The 22,785-nt window shown below is 40.9% G+C and overlaps 1 pseudogene; it reads right to left on the bottom strand.

The window, feature by feature from the left end:
• Positions 1-19,431: 19,431 nt before the first annotated feature.
• LOC121481821 lies at positions 19,432-19,903 on the bottom strand (annotated as a pseudogene).
• Positions 19,904-22,785: the final 2,882 nt, after the last annotated feature.

The following is a 22,785-nucleotide window of genomic DNA, read 5'->3' as shown; positions in this document are numbered from 1 at the left end:
ATTTGTTTTTCTGCTCTTCTATATAAATATTGGCTCATTCTGCTTATTAGGTCCCATGATATCCTGCTATCTTGTTTAGGAATGCCTTAGTCCACCCCTACTTCCTTGGAACCAAAGCCAACTAGGCCAGGGGTGGAGCAGGGATTTAGTCATGCAGCTCAAAGGCAATGTGGGATCAGGGTGGCCCCTAAAGATAAGAAGTATGGAGAAGGCAGAGGAGGCCAGTTCTGCTCTTTTCCATTGAGGTAAAGTAGTGGTTCCCCATTAGTCTGTGTCATTTCATCAAGGTAAAATCCCACCATAAGGGTTTTGGCTGGTCACTTGCCCAGTGGTGGTAAGTGCCTTTAATGTCTCCTATAGACATTCCCCTCTTCCATATATATGGCCCTTGGGAACCAACCCAACACTGGAAAGGGATCTTGGGGTGCCAGATCCTGGCAAGGGCCAGGATCTGCAGACACAGTGAACAAGGGACAAAAAATATAAAACAGAACCCATGTTTTCCAGGAACCTACGATCTTGTTAAGGAGATAAGTTATATAAACATGAAAAAATGGCAAAGCAAGGTGTTGAACTTGAGGATTTCCACATTTTTAGTGTATTGTAGCTCATTAGTTTTCCAGAGACTTATAAAAGGCCTAGCAATGGGCCGGGAGCAAAGAGAAATAAACTTCTGGGATTAGGATTGATGGGCCAGAGAGTTAAAGGAATCTGAGCGATGAAGGCATGATTATTTCCTGGATGATAATGGTATCATTTATATATTTTTTTAAATGTGGCAACTGTGACTATTCCCAGTTAATGAAATTAACCTTTGCATGTGAACACACCCAGGTAGAAAGGTGGTTAAATACATTTGTGCTGGCTCTACTCCGTGCCTCCAAAGGTGACCTGTCCTGTTTTCTGGGGTGACTGATGGAGGACCTTCGCAGACTGTCACAAGATGTTAGTGATCCATTCAAAGCTCCTGATTGCTCGGACTGTCCCTTCTGGATCTGGGAATCCCTTGGCGTGCTACCTTGAAGACACATTTGGTGGCTCAGATTAGGGGAGGGGACTAGACAAGAAGTCCCCTTTAATCCTAAGGTTCTGCATAGAAAGGCATAAGGTCCCAGAGGGAGGAGACCATGTGATCAAAGACCAGCCAAGGTCTTATCAGGGTAACTGCAGCTGCTCCAGGATTGAGTTAAGCAAATTAACATGTAAATACAATTTATTTGTGTGGGGCAGAGGGACAATATTTAAATGACTGACAGGTCAAGTGGTACCATATTAGTTATTTGCTAAAGTTAGATGTTGTGAACAGCACGGCTATTTCAGGAGGGTAGGCAGACAGAGCATTACATTAAAATGCAAGTAATATTTATTTGTTAGAAGAAAGGGGAGGAGAAGTACATATTTAGTTGACCAATAGCTTAAATTATATTTAAGGTCTTTAAATATTAGTTCCATGCTAAGCCTTATATGCTAATTATTAATTTGTTCCGTAAAGCCACGTCAGTGAAGACTTTTTTTGGAACCCCCCCCCTTTTTTTGTGGGAGGCTAGCTGACATTGTGAGTAAAAGGGCATTTAGTTAAATATTCAGTAATATAAATTTTTCAAAAGTGACCGGAATGAATTTTATTTAATGGGGTTTTGCCGTGTATAGATCAGAGCTCTTAAGCTTCTGGGAATTTTTATGGCATCTTAATATAGGTAAGCAATAATTATTTCATGGTAATGAGAATAACTTGAATAAGAACACATGTAGTCAGAATTCAACACATGTTGAACCCTGTAAGCTCAGAATGTCAGTCCTAAAGAGCACTCTGGCCGACTTAGCCAACACCTTTAATTTGAGATGAGAGCCCTGTGGCCTAGAGAGGTTTGCTGCCCCCTTCTTGAACCCCTACATAGTAATTCTCAAAGTGTGGCCCTTGGACCAACAGCAGCTTCTTTTTAGAGATGCAAATTCTCAGGCCCCACCCCAAAACTACTTCATAGAAACTCTGGGATGGGACCTGTGGGTATGTAGCTTACCAGCCTTCCAGCTGATTCTGATCCACCTGAATGTTTAAGAACTACTCCCTCACATCTTGGCTTTAAAATATCTTGAGGCAGTCAGTTCCCTTAGATCTCTCTCAGCCACATAGAGAATTACTTCCTGTTTTATGTCTAAATTTATCTCCCTGAAGTTTTGAAGGGCGTGTCACACAGTCTTCACAAGTGTAGAGATACTTCTCTAAAGTTCTTTTATGGGTAACAGTGCAGGATGGGTCTCAGCAGAAGGGGAACCAAGCTGAGAGGGGAGATGAAGATAGCTGGCAGTGGGCAGAGAGTAGGGAAACAAGACCTGACCTTCCATCCCTTCCCCATTACCATTATTTGATAATTTGGTAATCCAAGATCAACTCCGAAGAGGAGCATGGTACAGTTTAGTTGGGGGTCTGAGTTCGTTTTCTTTCTTTCTTTCTTTCTTTCTTTCTTTCTTTCTTTCTTTCTTTCTTTCTCTCTCTTCTTTCTTTCTTTCTTTCTTTCTTTCTCTCTCTCTCTTTCTTCTTTCTTTCTTTCTTTCTTTCTTTCTTTCTTTCTTTCTTTCTTTCTTCTTTCCATTAATCTATCTGAGAAAGAAAGAGTGCATGAGCAGAGGGGAAGGAAGAGGGAAAGGGAGAAGTGGGGTCCTCGCTGACCAGGGAGCCCCATGTGGGGCTTGATCCCAAGACTTTGAGATCATGACCCAAGCTGAAGGCAGACGACCAACTTACGGAGCCACCCACCCAGGTGCTCTGAGGGTCTGAGGTTCCTAAGACAACATGGAATCAAGGGAATACAGAGTGGGGGGAAAACTTGGGAGCTACAGAGTAGAAAAGATGAGAATCTAGAATATTAGCCAATATTGTTCCCGAAACTCTGATTAAAAGCAAAATAGAATCGAGAAGGATCCAGCCCTCTGGGACTTGAGCATTGTTGACAAGCTAAAAAAAAAAAACAAAACAAACAAACAAACAAAAAAACAAAAACAAAAACAAAAAAAAAAAACAAAAAAACAGAGCTCCAGATGGACTGGCTGTGATTCATGGAAGAATTCTACTGTTCCCCACTCACTCCTGCCAACTGAGTTAGCAGAGAAATCCAGGGATTCAGGATGCTCAAGAAATTGAGGATTCAGAATGCCAAGGGAGCCACGTGAGGCCACTGTTTCTGAGGTCTTCACAATGCTGTTTGGAAGGATGGCACAGTGGGTGGTTACTGTTTTGTCTGCCTAGAATAGCACTCCTGTCTCAGAAATACTGCTTCTCAGTGTGGGGTTCAGTAGGAGCCTTCAGTCTCTTACCAATATGTTTCTTTGGCTCAGTGATTCGCTGGAGGTAGGCATGTTGTTCCCCAAGCTTGGTCTGTGCTGGGAATTTCTGACCTTCAACCAAATGGAGAGGGTCTCAGGCTGTGTCAGGTAGCAAAACTGGGAGGTACAAATTGAGCTGTTTGGTGGTCATGTCCCCACCAGCTGTGTGGAGGAAGCCAGTAAGGCGGTGGGGAAAAGTGACTGGTACACTGAGAAAGAGAAACAAGAGGTGGAGAAAAGACTGGTGCTGCTCCAGTGCCTGGTTGTAATCCTCCCTGAGTCTGGCTCACATCTACCTTTTCTGCAGTTCAGTTGGCTGAGCCAACAAATTCCCTTTTTTGCTACTAGGAGGGGAGGGGGGGGGGGAGTTTCTTCTACCCTCCTCCATTCAGTACCTGGGGCCTGCAAATTATACCAATAAAAGACAGATGAACGGGAGAAAAGGTTTATTTTGTACGCACAAGAGAATCATCAAAGGAAGCAACTGGCTTCTTAAATTGTTAGAGTTAAAGGATTAAATACTGGGACCCTGGGTCACTCAGCAATTGAGCGTCTGCCTTCCACTCAGTATGTGATCCCAGGATCTGGGGATCCCAGTCCCTCATCAGGCTCCCTGCTGGGAGCCTGCTTCTCCCTCTGCTTATGTGTCTGCCTCTCTTTCTCTCTGTGTCTCTCATGAATAAATAAATAAATCTTAAAAAAAAAAAAACAACAACCCTAATCTAGTAGAAAAAAGGAAGGGGGGAAGAAAAGGCTTCTTAGGTGAAGAACAAATAGGTTTTTTATTTTTTTCAACCTTTTTAAAATTTACAGTAGCAACAATATGAAAATGGGAGAAAACGTTAGCATCAAAAATGTTAAAGGAAGTCACTTTTAGAAAAGATCTGTAACTTTGCAAATAGGTTTCTTTAGTAAAGGCAGATGAGGGACACCTGAGGGGCTCAGTGGTTGAGTGTCTGCCTTTTGCTTGGGGTGTGATCCAGGATCCAGGATCGAGTCCCACATCGGGCTCCCCACAGGGAGCCTGCTTCTCCCTCTGCTTGTGTCTCTGCCTCTCTCTGTCTGTGTCTCTCATTAATAAATAAATAAATCTTTTTTTTTTTAAAAGGAAAGGCAGATGGGTTTTAGGAAAAAAGTAGAGAATAAGAAGATTTATGATAATGTCTAGATAGGTGTGAGTGGTCTTTCCATCTTCAGGGTAATAAGACTGCCCTGGAGAAGGGATTTGGGGGAGGTTTTATTCATGTTTTTCCTTCCAGAGTAGATTAGCCCCAAAGAAGAATTTGTGGCAGCCTTATTTCCCAGAAGTTGCTCCTTTTAATCACATAAGGGAAACTCCCAGAGCTGACCCCACTGCCATCTGCTTAGTCTCAAAAGTGTCTTCAGCTTAAAAATAACCATTACACCAAAGTGGCATATGTTGGTGTGGAATATTCTCCCCCCCTTCACTGTCGAAGCCTACTTGTCTCTAGGTACTATGTCTCACTTTGCATCATCTTCTGCCGATGCTTTAACAAAACACCTTGTAAAGTTTTAAATTGTTTTACTTTTTCTTTTTTAAAAACAGATTTTTAATTAATTGATTAATTAATCTGAGAAAGAGAGCATGTGTTAGAGGGACGGGCAGAGGGAGAGGGAGAGGGAGAGAGAATCCTAAGCAGATGCCCCCGCCATGACCCTAGATCATGACCTCTTAACTGACTGAGCCACCTAGGTGGCCCTCCTTTTTTTAAGATTTGTTTATTTTTTTTATTATTTTTTTTTAAGATTTGTTTAAGAGCAGGAGAGAGAACATGAAAGAGTGGGAGAGGGGAAGAGAGAGAGGGAGAGAAATCTCCAAGCGGACTCCCCTCTGAGCATGGAGCTAGATGTGGGGCTTGATCCCAGGACCCAGAGGTCATGACCCCTCCTGAAACCAAGAGTTGGATACTAAACCAACTAAGCCAGGCAGGCACCCCTATTTTACTTTATCTGCTAAGTGGATACATGATCGATTCATACTATTTTTAAACTTCATATTTTAGGAAGTTTTAGGTTTACAACAAAATTGAGAGGAAGATATAACAGATTTCCTGTATACCCCATGCCCTCACACATGCATGGCTTCTCCCATTATCAGCATCACTGACCAGAATGATGCATTTGTTAGAATTGATGAATCTACTTTGTCATATCATAAGCACCAAAAGTCCATAGTTTACCTTAAAATTCACTCTTGGGGGTGAACATTCTATGGGACTAGACAAATGCATCATGACATATATCCATTGTTATAATACAGAGTATTTTCACTGCCCTTAAAAATCTTCTGTTCCACCTATTCATCAATTAGCAACTGCTGATTTTTTTTTTTTTTATGTCTCCATGGTTTAGCCTTTTCTAGAATGTCATATCATTGGAATCATACAGTATGTGGTGTTTTCATATTGGCTTCTTTCACTTAGTAACATGCATTTAAGGTCCTTCCATGTCTTTTCATGGCTTGATAGCTTATTTCTTTCTAGTGCTGAATAATAATTTACTGTCTGGATGGGCCACAGTTTATTCATCCACTCACCTATGGAAGACATCTTGCTTGTTTTCAAGTTTTGACAATGATGTTTAAGCTGCTGTAAACATCGATGTGCAGGTTTTCAGCTCCTTTGGGTAAACACCAAGGAGGGTGATTATGGGATTGTATGGTAGGAGTATGTTTAGTTTTGTAAGAAACCACCAAACTCTCCCTGTGGCTATACAATTTGATCGCTACCAGCAATGAGTGAGGATTCATTTACTATCACTGAGCCCACATGGAACCTTTGCACATTTTTTCATCTTGTGAGAACTGTGTGTTTAGAAAAATTTGCTTCTAGAAAATTTCTGCCAAAGAATTTTATCGCTGTGATTCACATCCACTTATTTGCACAATATTAACCAATTATGCTTTTCTTTTTCTGGATAGCATGTTACTATTCACTCTACAGATTGCTTATTATTCCATTTAGATGTTTGTACATTTTATGAAAAATTTCACTAAGGGTATCTCTGGAAGAAATTTGTGTGTGTGTATGTGTGTGTGTGTAAGTAGTATTGGCAGCTCAACAGCCTCTAGCCTGAGGTCCTTTGTAACATCAGTTTGAGCAACAGTAACTCAGCTTCATTCCCAGCTGTCTTCAGAGCTCTTCAGTAGACACTGCCTGATTCTGGTGACTTAATAATCAGGTGATTTGTCAAGTGAGTTTTAAGTATCTTCTGTTTAATCCAATGCTTTAGACCTATTTGCTTCGAAAGATATTTGGGGACAAGCGTATCCCTAAAACGTGGAATAAAGAAAGACTAGGGCAGAGAAAGCTTCAAGGCTCCAATCGTATTGTTCCTGAGTGCGTACTTGCATTGCGTGTACCTGGTACAGAACGAAAGACCATGGACTCTTGAGATTTGGCTGCAAACTTTTGGTTTCACCCTGTTATGTTTCCTCCCTTTGTGGTTAGCTACTTGGGAGGGGATTTCCGGAGATGTGGGCTATATAGTTTGTTTCCCAAAATATTTTGCATTGTTTTGGGTGAGACTGTGTGCTGCCTACTGGGTAATACCTAGATCTCAGAGGGCTGATACAACTTATAGTCATAACCACCTGAGGGTAATGTGTCTCAGTGGGGACACATTCTCTCATTAGGAAAAAGAACTTTAAGAAAGCGTATTCTTTTTTAATTTGGTAAAATATACATAAGCATTTACCATGCTAACCATTTTTAAGTGTCCCATTGAGTGCCATCAAGTTCTCGGTGTTGTGCAACCCTAGCTACTATCTATCCTTTCCCAGAACTTTTTCATCATCCCAAACAGAAACTCTCTATCTCTTACTCAGTAACTCCCCATCTCTCCCTTTCCTCCTGGTCCTAGGCAACCTCTAATTGGCTTCCTGTTTCTATGAATTTGCCTATTCTAGGTATTATATGATAAAGGTGGAATCATATAATATTTGTCCTTTTATTTTTGGCTTACTTCACTTAGCATAACAAACACTTTCTAGGCTCATCAATGCTGTAGCATGTTTCAGAATGTTATTCTTTTTGAAAACTGAATAATATTGCATTGCATATATAGACCACATTTTATTAATGCATCTGATGGTGGGCACTTTCTACTTTTCGGATATTGTGAACAGTACTGCTTTGCTTTGAAAGGTATTTAGGGACAAGTGTATCCCTATAGACTACAGAAAGACTAAGGTAAAGAAAGCTAAATGTGCCAATCGTATTGTATAAGGAGCTCATGGAGTCCCCACTTCCAATTCTTTGGGTATGTACCTAGGAGTAATTATGTTTAACTTTTTGAAGAACTGAAGAAAGGAAAACTTATGAACTCTCATATTTTTTCTTCACTAACCGCAAGTTGGATCTTCAGGCCCCAGATGTGATGTTATAGAATGTCTCAGATTACACTCTTGCCACTTGGGTATATCCCACAGCATGTGGGATGCTCTAGAAGATGGTTTGGTATTCCCAATACTGGGCAGGTTTGGGGGAAGCAATTCACTTTGGGGTATCTTGTCTGAACCTACAATATTTCCTTATAGAAGAGTTCTACATCTTTTCCCAAGAGGACTCTGATATTCAGAGCAACTCCAAAACTAGCCTGGCATCTTTTTTTTTTTTTTTTTAAAGATTTTATTTATTTATTCATGAGAGACACAGAGAGAGGCAGAGACACAGGCAGAGGGAGAAACAGGCTCCATGCAGGGAGCCCCATGTGGGACTCGATCCCTGAATTTGGATCATGCCCTGAGCCAAAGGCAGATGCTCAACGGCTGAACCACCCAGGGGTCCCCTGGCCTGGCATTTTTGGATTGATCCGGATTAGGGCCTCTATAGAACTGGATTAAATCCCAGGGTTGCTCCAGGCAAGACTAGAAAACCACCTCCAACTTCCAAAACTGCCAAATCACATTCATCACCAAGTCCTGCCACTTTTTATTCCTCCAGGGCACTTGATCCTCTTTCCTTTCTATGTTTGCTGCCACCACCTTGAAGTCCAAGTTACCCTTAACCTCTCTTGTGAACTCCTAAAATAGCATCTCTTGCTGGTCTTCCCCCTGCATGCTTCTTTACACTTTAGCCAGAATGATCGTTCTGAAGTTCCAATCTGATCATGTCACCAACAGGGTTTGGGTGGAGGGGACCAAATAGGATGATTATAAAGTTCATGTGGAGAGGTAAATAGGTAGCAACCGGGAAGTTTTTGAAAAACAAGAGTAATGAGAAGAGACCAGCTGTTTCAAATGTCAAAATAGATTTAAGAAGCTATAAGTACTAAAATGGTTTTGATTTTTTGTTGTTGTTGCTGTTGTTTTTGAGAGAGCGAGAGAGAGAGAGAGAGAGAGAGAGAGAGAAAGAGAGAGAGAGAGAGCAAGCAGGCATACATGCATGAGTGAGTGGCAGGGGGAGGGCCAGAGAGAATCTTAAGCAGGCACCATGCTCAGTTCATTTACTGACTAGAGGCTTGATCCCACAACCCTGAGATCATGACCCGAGTTGAAATCAAGAGTCAGACATTCAGCAGAGCCACTCAAGCGCCCCAAGTACTAAAACAGTTTTACACCACACATGGGTAGGCAGATCAATGGAACAGAATACAGTGCTGTTAAAGAACTTAAATTATAATGAACATGGTATTTTGAATCAGTGGGAAAATTTTGATTTTGACTAGTTTGGTGTTGAGACAAATGGGAAAAGAATTGTTTCCTTAAGCATCACACTAAAGCAAATTCCAACTGTATCAAAATTTTAGATAATATTCTTAAAAATGAAACCATAAAGATACAAGCAGAGAATTCAGGAGACTGTCTTTATATTCAGAGTATGAAGGGCTTTTAAACATGAAAAATCTCAGAAGACTTGAAAGAAAAGATTGGTATATTTGTGTCCATACAAAAGAAGATTTTGTTCATGGAGAAACAGCATGTATAGCACCAAAAGGCAAGTGACAAACTGGTAACTATATTAAAGACAAGGGGTATTATTCTTAACATATGAAATACTCTTGTAAGATAATTTTAAAAGATTACTTATCAACCTAAAGATGGGCAAAGAAAATGAATAGGCTGTTCACAGACAAAAATGATCCAAATGGCTTTTGAATATATGAAAAGATACTTTACCTCTTTTTAAATAACAGAAATGCAATTAAATAATAGAACAATGCTAATTCCACTACTAAATTGGCAAATAAAAATTCTGATACTAGATTGTGCTTCAAATCTGGTATCTCATATCTCATATTGCTGTGAAGAATGTAAATTTGTATAACCCTTTGAAGGACAATTTAACCATGCACTTACTGTTTGATCTAGCAATTCCATCTCTAGAAATGTATCTGAAAAAGATGAGACTCATATACAAGGATGCCATGAGAACATTCTAGAACAAGTTATTCAGTCTGGCAGGAGAGGGTACACAAAAGACTTTCAGGGAGGAGTCATCACTGGAAGAGTAAATCATCTGACACTTTCTTAGCTAAGATAAAAGAAATTCTCCACTCAGCCAATGTCTGATGTGGTATGTGTACATATGTATGGATGGTTGAAAAGATCTAACTGCAACAAAAACTATTGCTTGCTGAGTTCTAAAGCTGGAGAGAGATATCAAGGTTTCTTCTGGGACCAACATTAATTTTTACATGAATTCCCCTCCAAAAATTACCTGTATTTCCCTCCCAATGAGTAACTTGCTCATAATTCCACACTTCTATTTTCTGATGAAGCACATGTCAGACCTGCTCCTGAGACCAGCTCCATAATTTGCAGGGCCCACTGTAAAATGGAAGTGCAGTGCCCCTTGTTCAGAAGCAATTAAGAACTCTATGGTGGCAATAGCAGAATGTTAAGCCAAACATGTGGCCCTTGTGACCAAGAGGTCCTGTGTGACCCCACAGGTCACAGGCCCATGAGGCCATCCCTGCTAATTGTAGTCCAGCTCTACCAAACTACTTTTGTAGTTCCTTTAAGTAAGCCAAGCTTTTCCACACATCACTCTGCACAAGCTGTTGCTTCTTTTTTTATTTTTATTTTTAAAAATATTTTATTTATTTATTAATGAGAAACACAGAGAGGAGAGAGAGAGAGAGGCAGAGACACAGGCAGAGGGAGAAGCAGGCTCCATGCAGGGAGCCCGACGTGGGACTCGATCCCGGGTCTCCAGGATCAGGCCCTGGGCTGAAGGCGGCACTACACCACTGAGCTGGGGATCCTTGGGTGGCTCAGCGGTTTGGCGCCTGCCTTTGGCCCAGGGCACGATCCTGGAGACCCGGGATCGAGTCCCACGTTGGGCTCCCTGCATGGAGCCTGCTTCTCCCTCTGCCTGTGTCTCTGCCTCTCTCTCTCTCTCTGTCTGTCATGAATAAATAAATAAAATCTTAAAAAAAAAAAAACAATAAAAGCTTTATAAAAAAATAAATAAATAAACCACTGAGCCACCCGGGCTGCCCTGTTGCTTCTTCTTTTTTTTTTTTTTTTTTAAAGGTTTATTTATTTATTTATGAGAGACACACAGAGAGAGGCAGAGACACAGGCAGAGGGAGAAGCAGGCTCCCTGCAGGGAGTCTGATGTGGGACTCCATCCTGGATCCTGGGATCAGGCCCTGAGCCGAAGGCAGACGCTCACCCACTGAGCCACCCAGGCATCCCACAAGCTGTTACTTCTATCAGAATGTTCTTCTGCAGACCCTTTTTCATTCTCCTCAAAGCGCCTAGTCATCTTTCAAAACCTCCCTGAGATGTTACTGCCCTGAAGCATCCTTCGCCCCATTCCCCCCTCCTCTTTCAGAGTCGGCCCTGTATACTTTATTGGCTCCCTCTGCACACCTGTCCGAGGTTCTGTCTCCTGCTTGTCTGTGTGCCCAGCACCCCCTCCCCTTACACAATGTCAATCACTAACAGTTATCGGGCACTTACCATATGGCAAGTATTGTGTTAGGAACATTCCATAAGTAACTCACCCCCACATCAACCTAAGGAAGAAGCTGCAATTATTCTCATTTACCAAAGGAGTTTCAGGGAGATAAAAATGTGTCCAAGCCACACATCTAGGGGTACATATACTAAAGAAAGTGGGTTGAGTTTAATATCTTCGTGCATAATTAATTCTTACCAATAGCCTAAGCCATATGAAGCCCACACTTGAAATAGCTTTGTACAAACAAATTTACGGAGAGACTGTCTAACCAGGTCACTGAAGGTCTCCCTTAAAAACTGCAGGAGAACGGGATCCCTGAATGGCGCAGCGGTTTGGCGCCTGCCTTTAGCCCAGGGCGCGATCCTGGAGACCCAGGATCGAATCCCACATCGGGCTCCCGGTGCATGGAGCCTGCTTCTCCCTCTGCCTGTGTCTCTGCCTCTCTCTCTCTGTGACTATCATAAATAAATAAAAATTAAAAAAATTTAAAAAAAAACTGCAGGAGTACTTTGAATATTAAAGAGGGTGTCCCCTTACCGCCCTTTCCCGCATAATGCTAATTTTCATCAGTGATGGTGAGGCCTCAGAGTGGACCCTTTGAGTTTCCTGTCTTTTACGTAAACATTTGCCCTCTTTAGGCATTCTCTTTAAGATGCAAATATTCTCTAGAGTTAAGGCATTAAGCTTATTCCCATTAAACTCTGTAATGCGTATGAGTTTATCACAGACTTCTCTACTCCAGCCTTAAGTAGAAGAGAGAAATATGAGGCTAAATTTAATTACATGGTGTGGTGAAAGGTGGTTGGCTGCCCATCAGTGTCTTAGTGATTTTTGTCATGTGGTTCACTGGCTACTTGCATGAGGTGTGTGTGTGTTGGGGGGGCGGATGTTTTTGAAAATAAAGATTTGTGACCTTGAACTCAGATCCACTTAGTCTGAATCTCTGGGAATGGACCCCTAAATCCTGCATTTGAACAAGAGCCCCAGGAGTTTCAGATGCACACAGTGACATTCAAAACGAACAGCTTTAAAGGTTAATATAAACTCCAGATAGAATGACATGAAAATCTCTGGCACTATAGGTTGTGTTCTCATCACTACTTCTATACTGGTCTGAAAATTATGGGCAAGAATCCCCCAACATTGCATGGTAATAGCAGAGGGAATATTGGAGTGGGGGAGAAAATGGAATCAAAAGAAAGTATCTAGGGACTGGTACCTCAAAACGCTCAGTCTTTCCTGTCGCTGGTGCTGGGCCTGCTAAGGCTTCACAGAGTAACTGTAGTTGATTTTACCTGCCTTTCAGGAAGTCAGTCCTTTGGGAGAGCATGAGCAACAACTGCCGTGAGAAGGCTCTGCTATCTAAGACCTGTCCATTCATTTAGTCAAGGACCATGGCTTGAGCCATTGCCAACTAGGCACTGTGCTAACTACTGGAGCTGTAGGGTGAGCAGGTGTTTCTCATAAAGCTTACAGATTGGGTGGAGGTGAGTTAGCTTCTGAGGAAATTATAGGGTTCATAGTGATAATTGTTTTCAATACTTCAGTGAAGTCAGGGAATAAGTTGTTATATCAATGATAAAAATGGAAAGCTATGCTATAGTATTTCAGCTTTCCTGTATGGGGAGGGGATAGTTAAAGTGAGGAAATCCTCAGCGCTGTTAGGGCGTGAGATACTTTGTGTGCAGTGAAAGGGGCTGGCCAAACAGTGGGTAAGGGGGCATCATGGCACAAGTAAGGATATGTCAGCAGCAGAACAAATGGTTTGCTCATCATCAGGAATTAAGTTATTTTAATGGTGCAGTTCTCAGAATGTAGCAGCCTTATTTTCCACTCTCCACCCCTCCCCCATCTTTGTGTCTGAATCTGTGCTTGTTGGCCTGTGTAATTTGGGTAAAAGAGGAAGTTGGATTAGGTAATCGTGAAGGCCCTTGCAGGGGCTTTGTTCTTCCAGAAAAGAGAGTTCCTCTGCTGCCTTTAGCCTGGAAATGGAATGGAGCAGGAAACAGTCTAAAATGTGTCTCAGATCAGTCTAGACAGGTATTATCTACACAAAGCACATCCACAGCAGAGCCGGTTACAGGTGTGGCGTCGTGCCCTCCTGGGCAGGAACCACAAAGAAATGGGACGATGGCCTCAGGCCTCCAGGACTCCACGAGTGTGGCTGAGGACACTGCATAGACCACGTAGTCGTCTATGCAGCAACAAGATGTAGCCGGCTGAGGCTGTTTTACCCTCCTCCTCTTGGCCAGAGTGGATTTCCAGGGAGGAGGTAGGCACAGCCTTGTGCCATTTTCCTGCCCAGTCTTGAAAAAAATTCCATGAGCCATGAAGGAGAAAGGACCAGTCAGCAAAGGTACAACAAGAGAGATTAACATGGGGTGTTCAGGGTGTGTGTGTGTGTGTGTGTGTGTGTGTGTAGGTGGGGGATGAAAAGAAGGGCCTGGCAGGGGCAGAGTGCCTACAGGGAGCAGAGGTCAGTGAAGGCATTTTGACCTACCACTCAAGGTATTACTGTCCTGGCAACAGGCGCTCATATAGTCCAGCTTCATGCCAGTATAAAATAAATTCTCTTTGAGAAATCTCTGATGTGCTAGCAACATGAGCCGCTGGCAGTCTGTGTCATTGATTAAGCTCTGATCGTTACCCATCGACTGGGGTGATGGTATGGCTGAAATGGATAAGAAAGCTGAGGAAGCCAGGCAGGATGAATGTTGGAATACAAGGCTTGTACCCTCCCCAAAGAAGAGCAGAGTCATCCAGAAACACTACCCACATTTCCCTCATAATTTATTTTTATTTATTTATTTTTTAAATCTTTATTTATTTATGATAGTCACAGAGAGAGAGAGAGAGGCAGAGACACAGGCAGAGGGAGAAGCAGGCTCCATGTACCGGGAGCCCGACGTGGGATTCGATCCCGGGTCTCCAGGATCGCGCCCTGGGCCAAAGGCAGGCGCCAAACCGCTGCGCCACCCAGGGATCCCAAACATATCCTTTTTTTTTAATTATTTATGATAGTCACAGAGAGAGAGAGAGAGAGAGAGAGAGAGAGGCAGAGAGAGAAGCAGGCTCCATGCACCGGGAGCCCGACGTGGGATTCCATCCCGGGTCTCCAGGATCACGCCCTGGGCCAAAGGCAGGCGCCTAACCGCTGCACCAACCAGGGATCCCTTTTATTTGTTTTTAAAGATTTTATTTATTTATTCAAGAGAGACAGAGAGAGAGAGAGAGAGAGAGAGGCAGACACACAGGCAGAGGAAGAAGCAGGCTCCATGCAGAAAGCCTGATGTGGGACTCGATCCCAGGACACCAGGATCATGCCCTGAGCCAAAGACAGACGCTCAACCGCTGAGCCACCCAGGTGTCCCTTCCCTCAGAATTTACCTCTGGGTCGGTTCTCATCACGGGACAAGAGAGGACTTGGGAATGTCCATTTGAGATATTTAGCTTTATTCCATGAACAATGGGTTATCATTGAAGATTTATCAGCAGGGGAGAAATATGAAAAACAACAGTGTTTCTGGAAGACCGGTCCGAAGGCTATCCGCTGGTAGCCTCAGCTGATGGTGGCTGTGATGCTGGGAAGTGGTAGCAAACGTGGTAGACCTGGCAAGAGCAGGCTGGTAGGGTACTGCTGTGGTCTCATCATTTATGTGGGTGGGGATGGGGTTGGACAGAAAAAAATGGACTCAAATTAACCTTCATAAACTAAATGGATATGGAGAAAGGCCTGTGTAATGCAAATGTTAACTGGTTTGTTATGTTACTTGCACACGCAGCTACCATTTGCAGGTCAGAGATGATGGTTTTTCACCCTGCAGTAAGGTTCTCTTTTTGTCCTTGAGAAGACCAGTGTGGGCAACTTATGAGAGAAGTATCTCTGAAATAGAAAGGCAGGCCATGTTTTCAAGGCTGTAGCCTCAAGCCCTCTGCTGGACTAGCAAAACTGAGCTCAGAACTCAGCCGTGCAAATCTTTCACCCACAGAAAGGGATGGAACTGCATGAAGCATGGACAGGACGCTGGAGGTCCAGAAAGGGATAGACTCAATCTGTGCATGTTATTGTCATAAAGTGCATACTGTTGATTACAAACCACTGTGAACATATATATTTTTTAAAATTTTGTTTCAAAGGGATTGCTTTTTTCTCTCATTGTCTTGTCATGTACAAACTAGTTTTTGTAGCTATCAACATTAGGATTAACTCAACCATGCCAGCATCACTGGTATGATATATATTTAATTAAAGCACACTTTCCCTTACCGTATACTCATAATGACGATTAAAGCCATTATTTTAAATGCTTGTGACTCTTTCCTAAAGCCAAAGTTTCTGTTGAAATATGTATTGACACACCCCTAAGTACAAGGTTGTGTACATGGTTGTGTACACATGCTACCTTCCTAGGGATTCAAAAACAGGTTTTTGGTTTTGAATAGCAATTAGTAACATAGTGCTATTTCAGGTATTAATGATTAAAGTTAATACCATTTTGTACAATTTCCTCATAGTCTATTCATTAAGTAATCTTTTTACAGTTACATCAGGCCTGAACCTGTCCATTCAGAAAGCTTCAAATTATAGAAACAATACTGTTCTATACGAGTGACCGATTATGCTTTCTTTGGCCTACATTCTTTACTCTGTGGTGAAGTTGAGGCTTATAAGTCAAAACAAAGGAACTAACTTACTATCCACCAGTTTATACAGAACTCACAGTATCTATGACTTTTTTTTTTAATCTACGACTTTTTAAAACTAAGATCTGTTAAAAAGAAATCTGTTTGAACAGATGACCGTGTACAATACCATGTGGTGAAAATGAATTCAGACTTATTAAACGACGAACTTGTTAAATCCTCTCAGTGTCTATTTATCAGCACAATACACACAGGAGAACTGTTGATGGCATATTGAATAGATTTTAATGAATAAATTGCTCTGGAAACCAAAAAAAAGAAAAAAGAAAAAAAAGAAAGGGATAGAAGGCAACAGGGGTACACGACTTCAGAACACTGTGATTTGGAGGGAACCTCCTTTGTGACATTTTGACAAAATGGTAAGGAACTTACATTTTTCCTGCTCATTCATCAATTGGGTAGAATTGACTGGTCCCTTAACTGATCACGCAACTATAAAAGTAGGAATAGGAAACATAATAGTTTGCCAAAACCCCTGCTTTAATGTCACGTATTTTTTACTGTGCTTTTAAAATGATTGTTACTGGGCACCTGGGGGCTCAGTGGTTGAGCATCTGCCTTCGGCTCAGATTGTGATCCTGGGGTCCTGGGATCGAGTCCTACATCAGGTTCCCCACAGGGAAGCTGCTTATCCCTCTGCCTGTGTCTCTGCCTCTCTCTCTGTGTCTCTCATGAATAAATAAATAAAATCTTAAAAAAAAAAGATTGTTACTAATGCAGAATCTTGGGCATTAAGATCTTCAAAGCTACCTCCCTGCAGATAACATGTGGCAAAAGAGTACAGGAGCTCTTTCTCTTGACCTTTGCAGAGCTCCTTAGAGCACACCATTTCCCCTGCTACCTTTACGCTTGTTGGAGGATAAGCTCATATGCTGCCTTGTTGCATAAGAGAGTGGCATAATGACACTGTCAAATGAGCAAGTGTCACACCAGGTGGCTGGTGATAATTCTTGTCTTAGACTTTTGGCTCTCTGGGTATCTGTCATGAGGAATATCATGTTCAGGAGGATTTATTCACTAGGTATCTGTTTCTTGGGCTCATAGCAATTGAGATCCGAAGTAATCATTCAAAGTCACAGGTTTATCCAGTAGGTCCTATGCTTTCTGACATGACTTAAGAATAAAGGTCAGGTCAAAGGCATCCGAACTGGAAAGAAGGAAGGAAAATTATCTCTGTTCGCAGATAATGTGATCTTATATGTAAAAAGCCCTAAAGACTCCTCAAACAAACAAACCCAACCCACAGCTGTTAGAATTAATAAACAAATTTGATAAAGTTGCAGGATACAAAAACAACATACAAAGGTCAGTTGAATTTCTATACACTAATAATGAACTATCTAAAAAGTAAATTAAGAAAAAACTCCAGGGGCACCTGGGTTGCTCAGTGGTTGGGCATCTGCCTCTGGCTCGGGTTGTGATTCCAGGGTCCTGGGATGGAGTCCCACATTGGGCTATCTGCTGGGAGCCTGCTTCTCCCTCTGTCTCTGTCTCTGCCTCTCTCTCTGTGTCTCTCATGAATAAATAAATTAAATCTTAAAAAAAAAAAGCAGACACAAATAAATTGAAAGACATCTCATGTTCACAGATTAGAAGAATTAATATTGTTAAAATGTCCATACTACCCAAAGCGATCTTCAACACTCAATGCAATTTTTTAAAATTTTATTTTTAAGTTATCTTTACACTCAATATGGGGCTCGAACTCATGACCCCAAGATCAAGTCTCATACTCTTCTGACTAACCCAGCCAGGTGCCCCTCAATGCAGTTTTTATAAAAATCCCAAGGATGGAGCACCTACCATGGCTTAGTTGGTTAAGCATCTGCCTTGAGCACAGGTCACGATCCCATGGGATTGAGCCCCATGTTGGGTTCCCTGCTCAGTGGAGAGCCTGCTTCTCCCTCTCCCTCTGTGCTTGCTCTCTCTTTCCCTCAAGTAAACAAATAAAAAATATTTTTTAAAGATTTTATTTATTTATTCATGAGAGACCCAGAGAGAGAGAGGCAGAGACACAGGCAGAGGGAGAAGCAGGCTCCCTGCAGGGAGCTTGATGCGGGACTCGATCCTGGGACCTGGGGATCATGCCCTGAGCCAAAAGCAGACACTCAATGGCTGAGCTACCCAGGCATACCCAAATAAAATATTAAAAAAAAAAAAACCAAGGACATTTTAAAAACAGAAACAGAAAAAACAATCATAAAATTCATATGGAACCTCAAAAGACCCTGAATAGCCAAAACAATTTTGAGAAAGAAGAACAAAGCTAGAGGTATCACACAGTTTGATTTCAAGCTATATTACAAAGCTATAGTAATCAAAACAGTGTGATACTGGCACAGAAACAGACACACAGACCAATGGGATGGAAGAGAGAACCTAGAAAGAAACTCCTGCATGTATGGTCAACTCATCTTTGACCAGGACACTCAGAACACATGATGAGGGGAAGGACGGTGTTGGGAAAACTGGATCTCCACATGCAAAAGAATGAAACTGGACCCTTATCTGTCACTATATACAAAAAGTAACTCAAAACGGATTAAAGATTTGAATGTAAGATCTGAAATCATAAAACTCCTAGAAGAAAACATAGAGGAAAAACCTCTTGACATTGATCTGGGCAGTGCTTTTTTGGATATGACACCAGAAGCAAGCATAGGCAACAAAAGTAAAAATATACTAGTAAGACTACATCAAATTAGAAAAGTCTGTCCAGTCACGGAAACAATCAACAGAGTGAAAGGGCAACCTACAAAATGGGAGAAAATATTTGCAAACTATATATAAATTATACCTCAATAAAGGTGGGAAAAATTAAAAAATAATAAAGTAAAAAAATTGTCTTAAAAAGATAGGCAAGGGATCCATTAACTATTTCATTCTATTTTAAAGTAGCTTTACGCAAGTATAATTTACATAAAATTGTTTCATTGTTGGTGTACACTTCAATAATTTTTAGCATATCTAAAGTTGTGTAACCATTACTGTGATCCAGTTCTAGAGCATGTCTGTCATTCTGAAAAGTTCCCTCATGTCCATTTTTTAAGAAAAAGATTTACTTATTTATTTGAGAGAGCGCGTGAGAGAACAAGCAAGCATGCGTGCACGAGCAGCAGAGGAGCAGAGGAAGAGGGAGAGGAAGAGAATCCCAGGCAGACTCCCTGCTGAGTGTGGAGCCTGACATGGGGCTGAGATCATGACCCGAGCTGAAACCAAGAGTTGGATGCTCAGCCGGCTGAGCCATCCCCAGGTATCCCTTTCATGGCTTTTTCAGCTAAACCCCCTCCCATCTCCAGACTTAGAGAACCACTGTTGTTTTTTTGTATCTATAAATTTGCCCCCTTTTTTGGACATATCATATAAATGGAATAATTCTTTTTTAAAAAAGATTTTTTTAATTTATTTATTTACTTATTTATTTAATGGTAAAAAAAATTTAAATTTAGATTTATAGCCGGCTGGACTCAATTTAGACGATCCCAATTTTGTTGGCAACATCCAAAGCATCATAGTCAGGAGCCAGTCGAACATATGCTTTCTTCTCTCCATCAGGCCTGATCAAGGTGTTGACCTTGGCCACATCAATGTCATAGAGCTTCTTCACAGCCTGTTTGATCTGGTGCTTATTGGCCTTGACATCCACAATGAACACAGTGTGTTGTTGTCTTCTATTTTCTTCATGGCTGACTCGGTAGTCAGGGGGAACTTGATGATGGCATAGTGATCCTGGGGGGTGTTTTTCCTGGGGGTGTTCTTTCGAGGATATATGGGCTGCCTTCGGAGACACAGGGTCTTGGGTAGTCGGAATGTAGGTGACATATGGATTTTCTTTTTTTGTGACTGTGCACGCCTTTCAGCACCGCTTTCTTAGCTTCCAAAGCCTTTGCTTTGGCTTCGGCTTTGGGAGGGGCAGGGGCTTCCTTTTTCACCTTCAGTGCCATCTTCATGACAGGGAAAATTTTTATTTATTTATTCACAAGAGACACACAAAGAGAGAAGCAGAGACACAGGCAGAGGGAGAAGCAGTGTCCATGCAGGGAGCCTGATGTGGGACTCGATCCCGGGACTCCAGGATCACGCCCTGAGTTGAAGGCAGATGCTCAATCACTGAGCCACCAGGCATCCCATAAATGGAATAACTCAATATGTGGTCCTTTGTGTTTAGCTTCTTTTACTTAGCATAATATTGAGTTTCTTTTAAGTTGTAGCATCTACCAGTTGTCCTTTCTTTTTGTTGTTGAATAGTATTCTACTGTATGTATGGATGTACCATAATTTGTTTTATCCATTCCCTGGTTGACAGGGACTTGGATTGTTTCTAGTTTTTGGAATACAGGATTTTTTGGGACATGTGTTTTCATTTCTCAGAGGTAGATTCCCAGGTGTGTAATTACTGGGTTGTATGGTAAGGATATGTTTAATATTTTAAGAAATTGCCCAACTATTTTCTAAACTGGCTGTACCATTCTACATTCTCATCAGCAGTGTAAGAGGGTTCCGTTTTTTTTCACATCCTCATGGACACTTAGTATTGTCTATCTTCTTTTGTTACAGCCATCACACTGGGTGTGTAGTGGTATCTCATTGTGGTCTTTGTGCTTCTCTAATGACTAATGATGTTGAGCATCCTTGCATGTGCTTATTAGTCATTTGTATATTTTCTTTGCTGAAATGTCTATTCAAGTCTTTTGCCTATTTAATTGGATTACTTGTCATTGTTTTATTGAATATGTGTGTGTGTGTGTGTGTTTATTTGTATACACACACACATATATATATATTCCTGGATATGAGTCCCTTATGAGATATATGATATGCAAATATTTTGTCTCAATATATGGTGTGTAATGATGTATTTTGAAGTAAAAGAGTTTTTAATTTTGATGAAATTCAATTTTCTAATTTTTACTTTTATGGATCATGCTTAATGGAAAGGACAAGTGATATAACTCTGCATAACCCAAAGTCATAATCATCTCCTGTGTTTTCATCTAGAAGTTTATTATTGTTACATTTATTTACATTTAGGTCTGTGATCTTTTTTTTTTTGAGAGAGAGAGAGAGAGAATGGGAGAGTGAGCATGAGCAGGGAGGAGGGGGATTTGCAGAGGGAGAGAGAGAGAGAGAATCCCAAGCAGGCTCCACCTCCAGTGCAAAGCCTGATGTGGGATTAAGTCACATGACCCCAACATCATGACCTGAGCTGAAATCAGGAGTCCAATGCTCAGCCAATTGAGCCATCCAGGCGTCCCCTGTGATCCATTTTGAGTTAATTTTTGAGTGTGGTACGAGGTAAGTTTCAAAGTTCAGAATTTTTGCATATGGATATCCAATTGCCCTAGAACCATTTATTGAAAAGACTCTTCTTTCCTTTGTTGAATTATCTTGGTACCTTTACCAATAATCAGTTAACATAAATTTATTTCTGGATTCTTGATTCTAATAGATCTATTCAGACTATCCCTCTATATGACAGTGTGCCAGTATTGCACTGTTTTGATTATTGTGGCAAATAATCAAATTTGCCACAGGGAATGTGGCAGGAAAATCAGGGAATATAAATCCTCCAACTTTGCTGATCTTTGTCAAAATTATTTTGGCTGTTCTAATTCCATTGCATTTCCATATAAATTTTAGGATCAGTTTATCAATTTCTACAAAAATCCTTCTGGGATTTTGTTGTCTATCGATCAATTTGGGGAAAACTGCAACTTTGACAATACTGAGTCTCCCAATCCATAAATGTGGAATGTCTCTCCACTTATTTAATTTTCCTTACTTTTATTTTCAGTGTTTTATAGTTTTCTGTATACATGTCTTATTTTTATTTCTAAGTATTTTTTAGTTTAAATTCAATTTAGTTAATATATAGTGTATTATTAGTTTCAGGGGTAGAATTTGGTGATTCATCAGTTGCAAATAACACCCAGTGCTCATTACATCAAGTGCCCTCCTTAATGCCCATCATCCAGTTACCCCATCCCCCCACCCTGTTTGTTTCCTCGAGTTAAGAGTTATTGATACTATTTTGAATAGAATTGTTTTCTTAATTTTATTTTTGAATTGTTGCTCATATATAGAAATATAAGTGATTTTTGTATATTGATTTACATCTTGTGACTTTGCTAACCTTGTTTATTAGTGGTAGTGGTTTGTCTGCTGAATCCTTGGGATTTACTACATACAGGATCTTGTCATCTGTGAATGAAGACAGTTTTACTTTTTTCCCAATATGTATGTTTTAATGTTTTTTCTACATTGCCCTGCCTAGAACCTCCTGTACATTGTTGGATAGATGTAGCAAGAGTCATGTCTTAAATTTCCCCTGATATTAGGAAAGTAATAATAATGACAATAATTTTGTAACGATTTTTTAAATCTTTAAAAAAAATTGTAACTATTAAGTAAAATATTCACTGTGGGTCTTTGTTTTGTATATGCCCTTTATTCCTAATTTCTGAGAGTTTTTTTTTTTTATCATGAATAGATGTTGTATTTTACCAAATGTATTTTCTGCCTCTGTTGAGATGATCATGTAGTTTCGTCTTTTATATTATTAACAGTGTACTATAATGATTGGCTTTCAGGTGTTAAACTATCCTTGAATTAGTAGGATAAATTCCAGTTAGTCATGGGATATAGTCCTTTTCATGTTGCTCATTTTACTTGGTAATATTTTGTTAAGGATTTTTGCATTTATGTTTTTGAAAGACATTGGTCTTTGCTTTTATTTTCTTGTGATGTCTTTGTCTGGTTTTGGTATCAGGGTAATACTGAGTTTCTACTGACTGCTTTTTTCCTGTGTTAGAATATACTGTCCTAT

This window comes from Vulpes lagopus, chromosome 24 (assembly GCF_018345385.1).
Source record: "Vulpes lagopus strain Blue_001 chromosome 24, ASM1834538v1, whole genome shotgun sequence".
Classification (NCBI taxonomy): domain Eukaryota; kingdom Metazoa; phylum Chordata; class Mammalia; order Carnivora; family Canidae; genus Vulpes; species Vulpes lagopus.
This window is presented reverse-complemented; position numbering and strand designations above follow the sequence as displayed.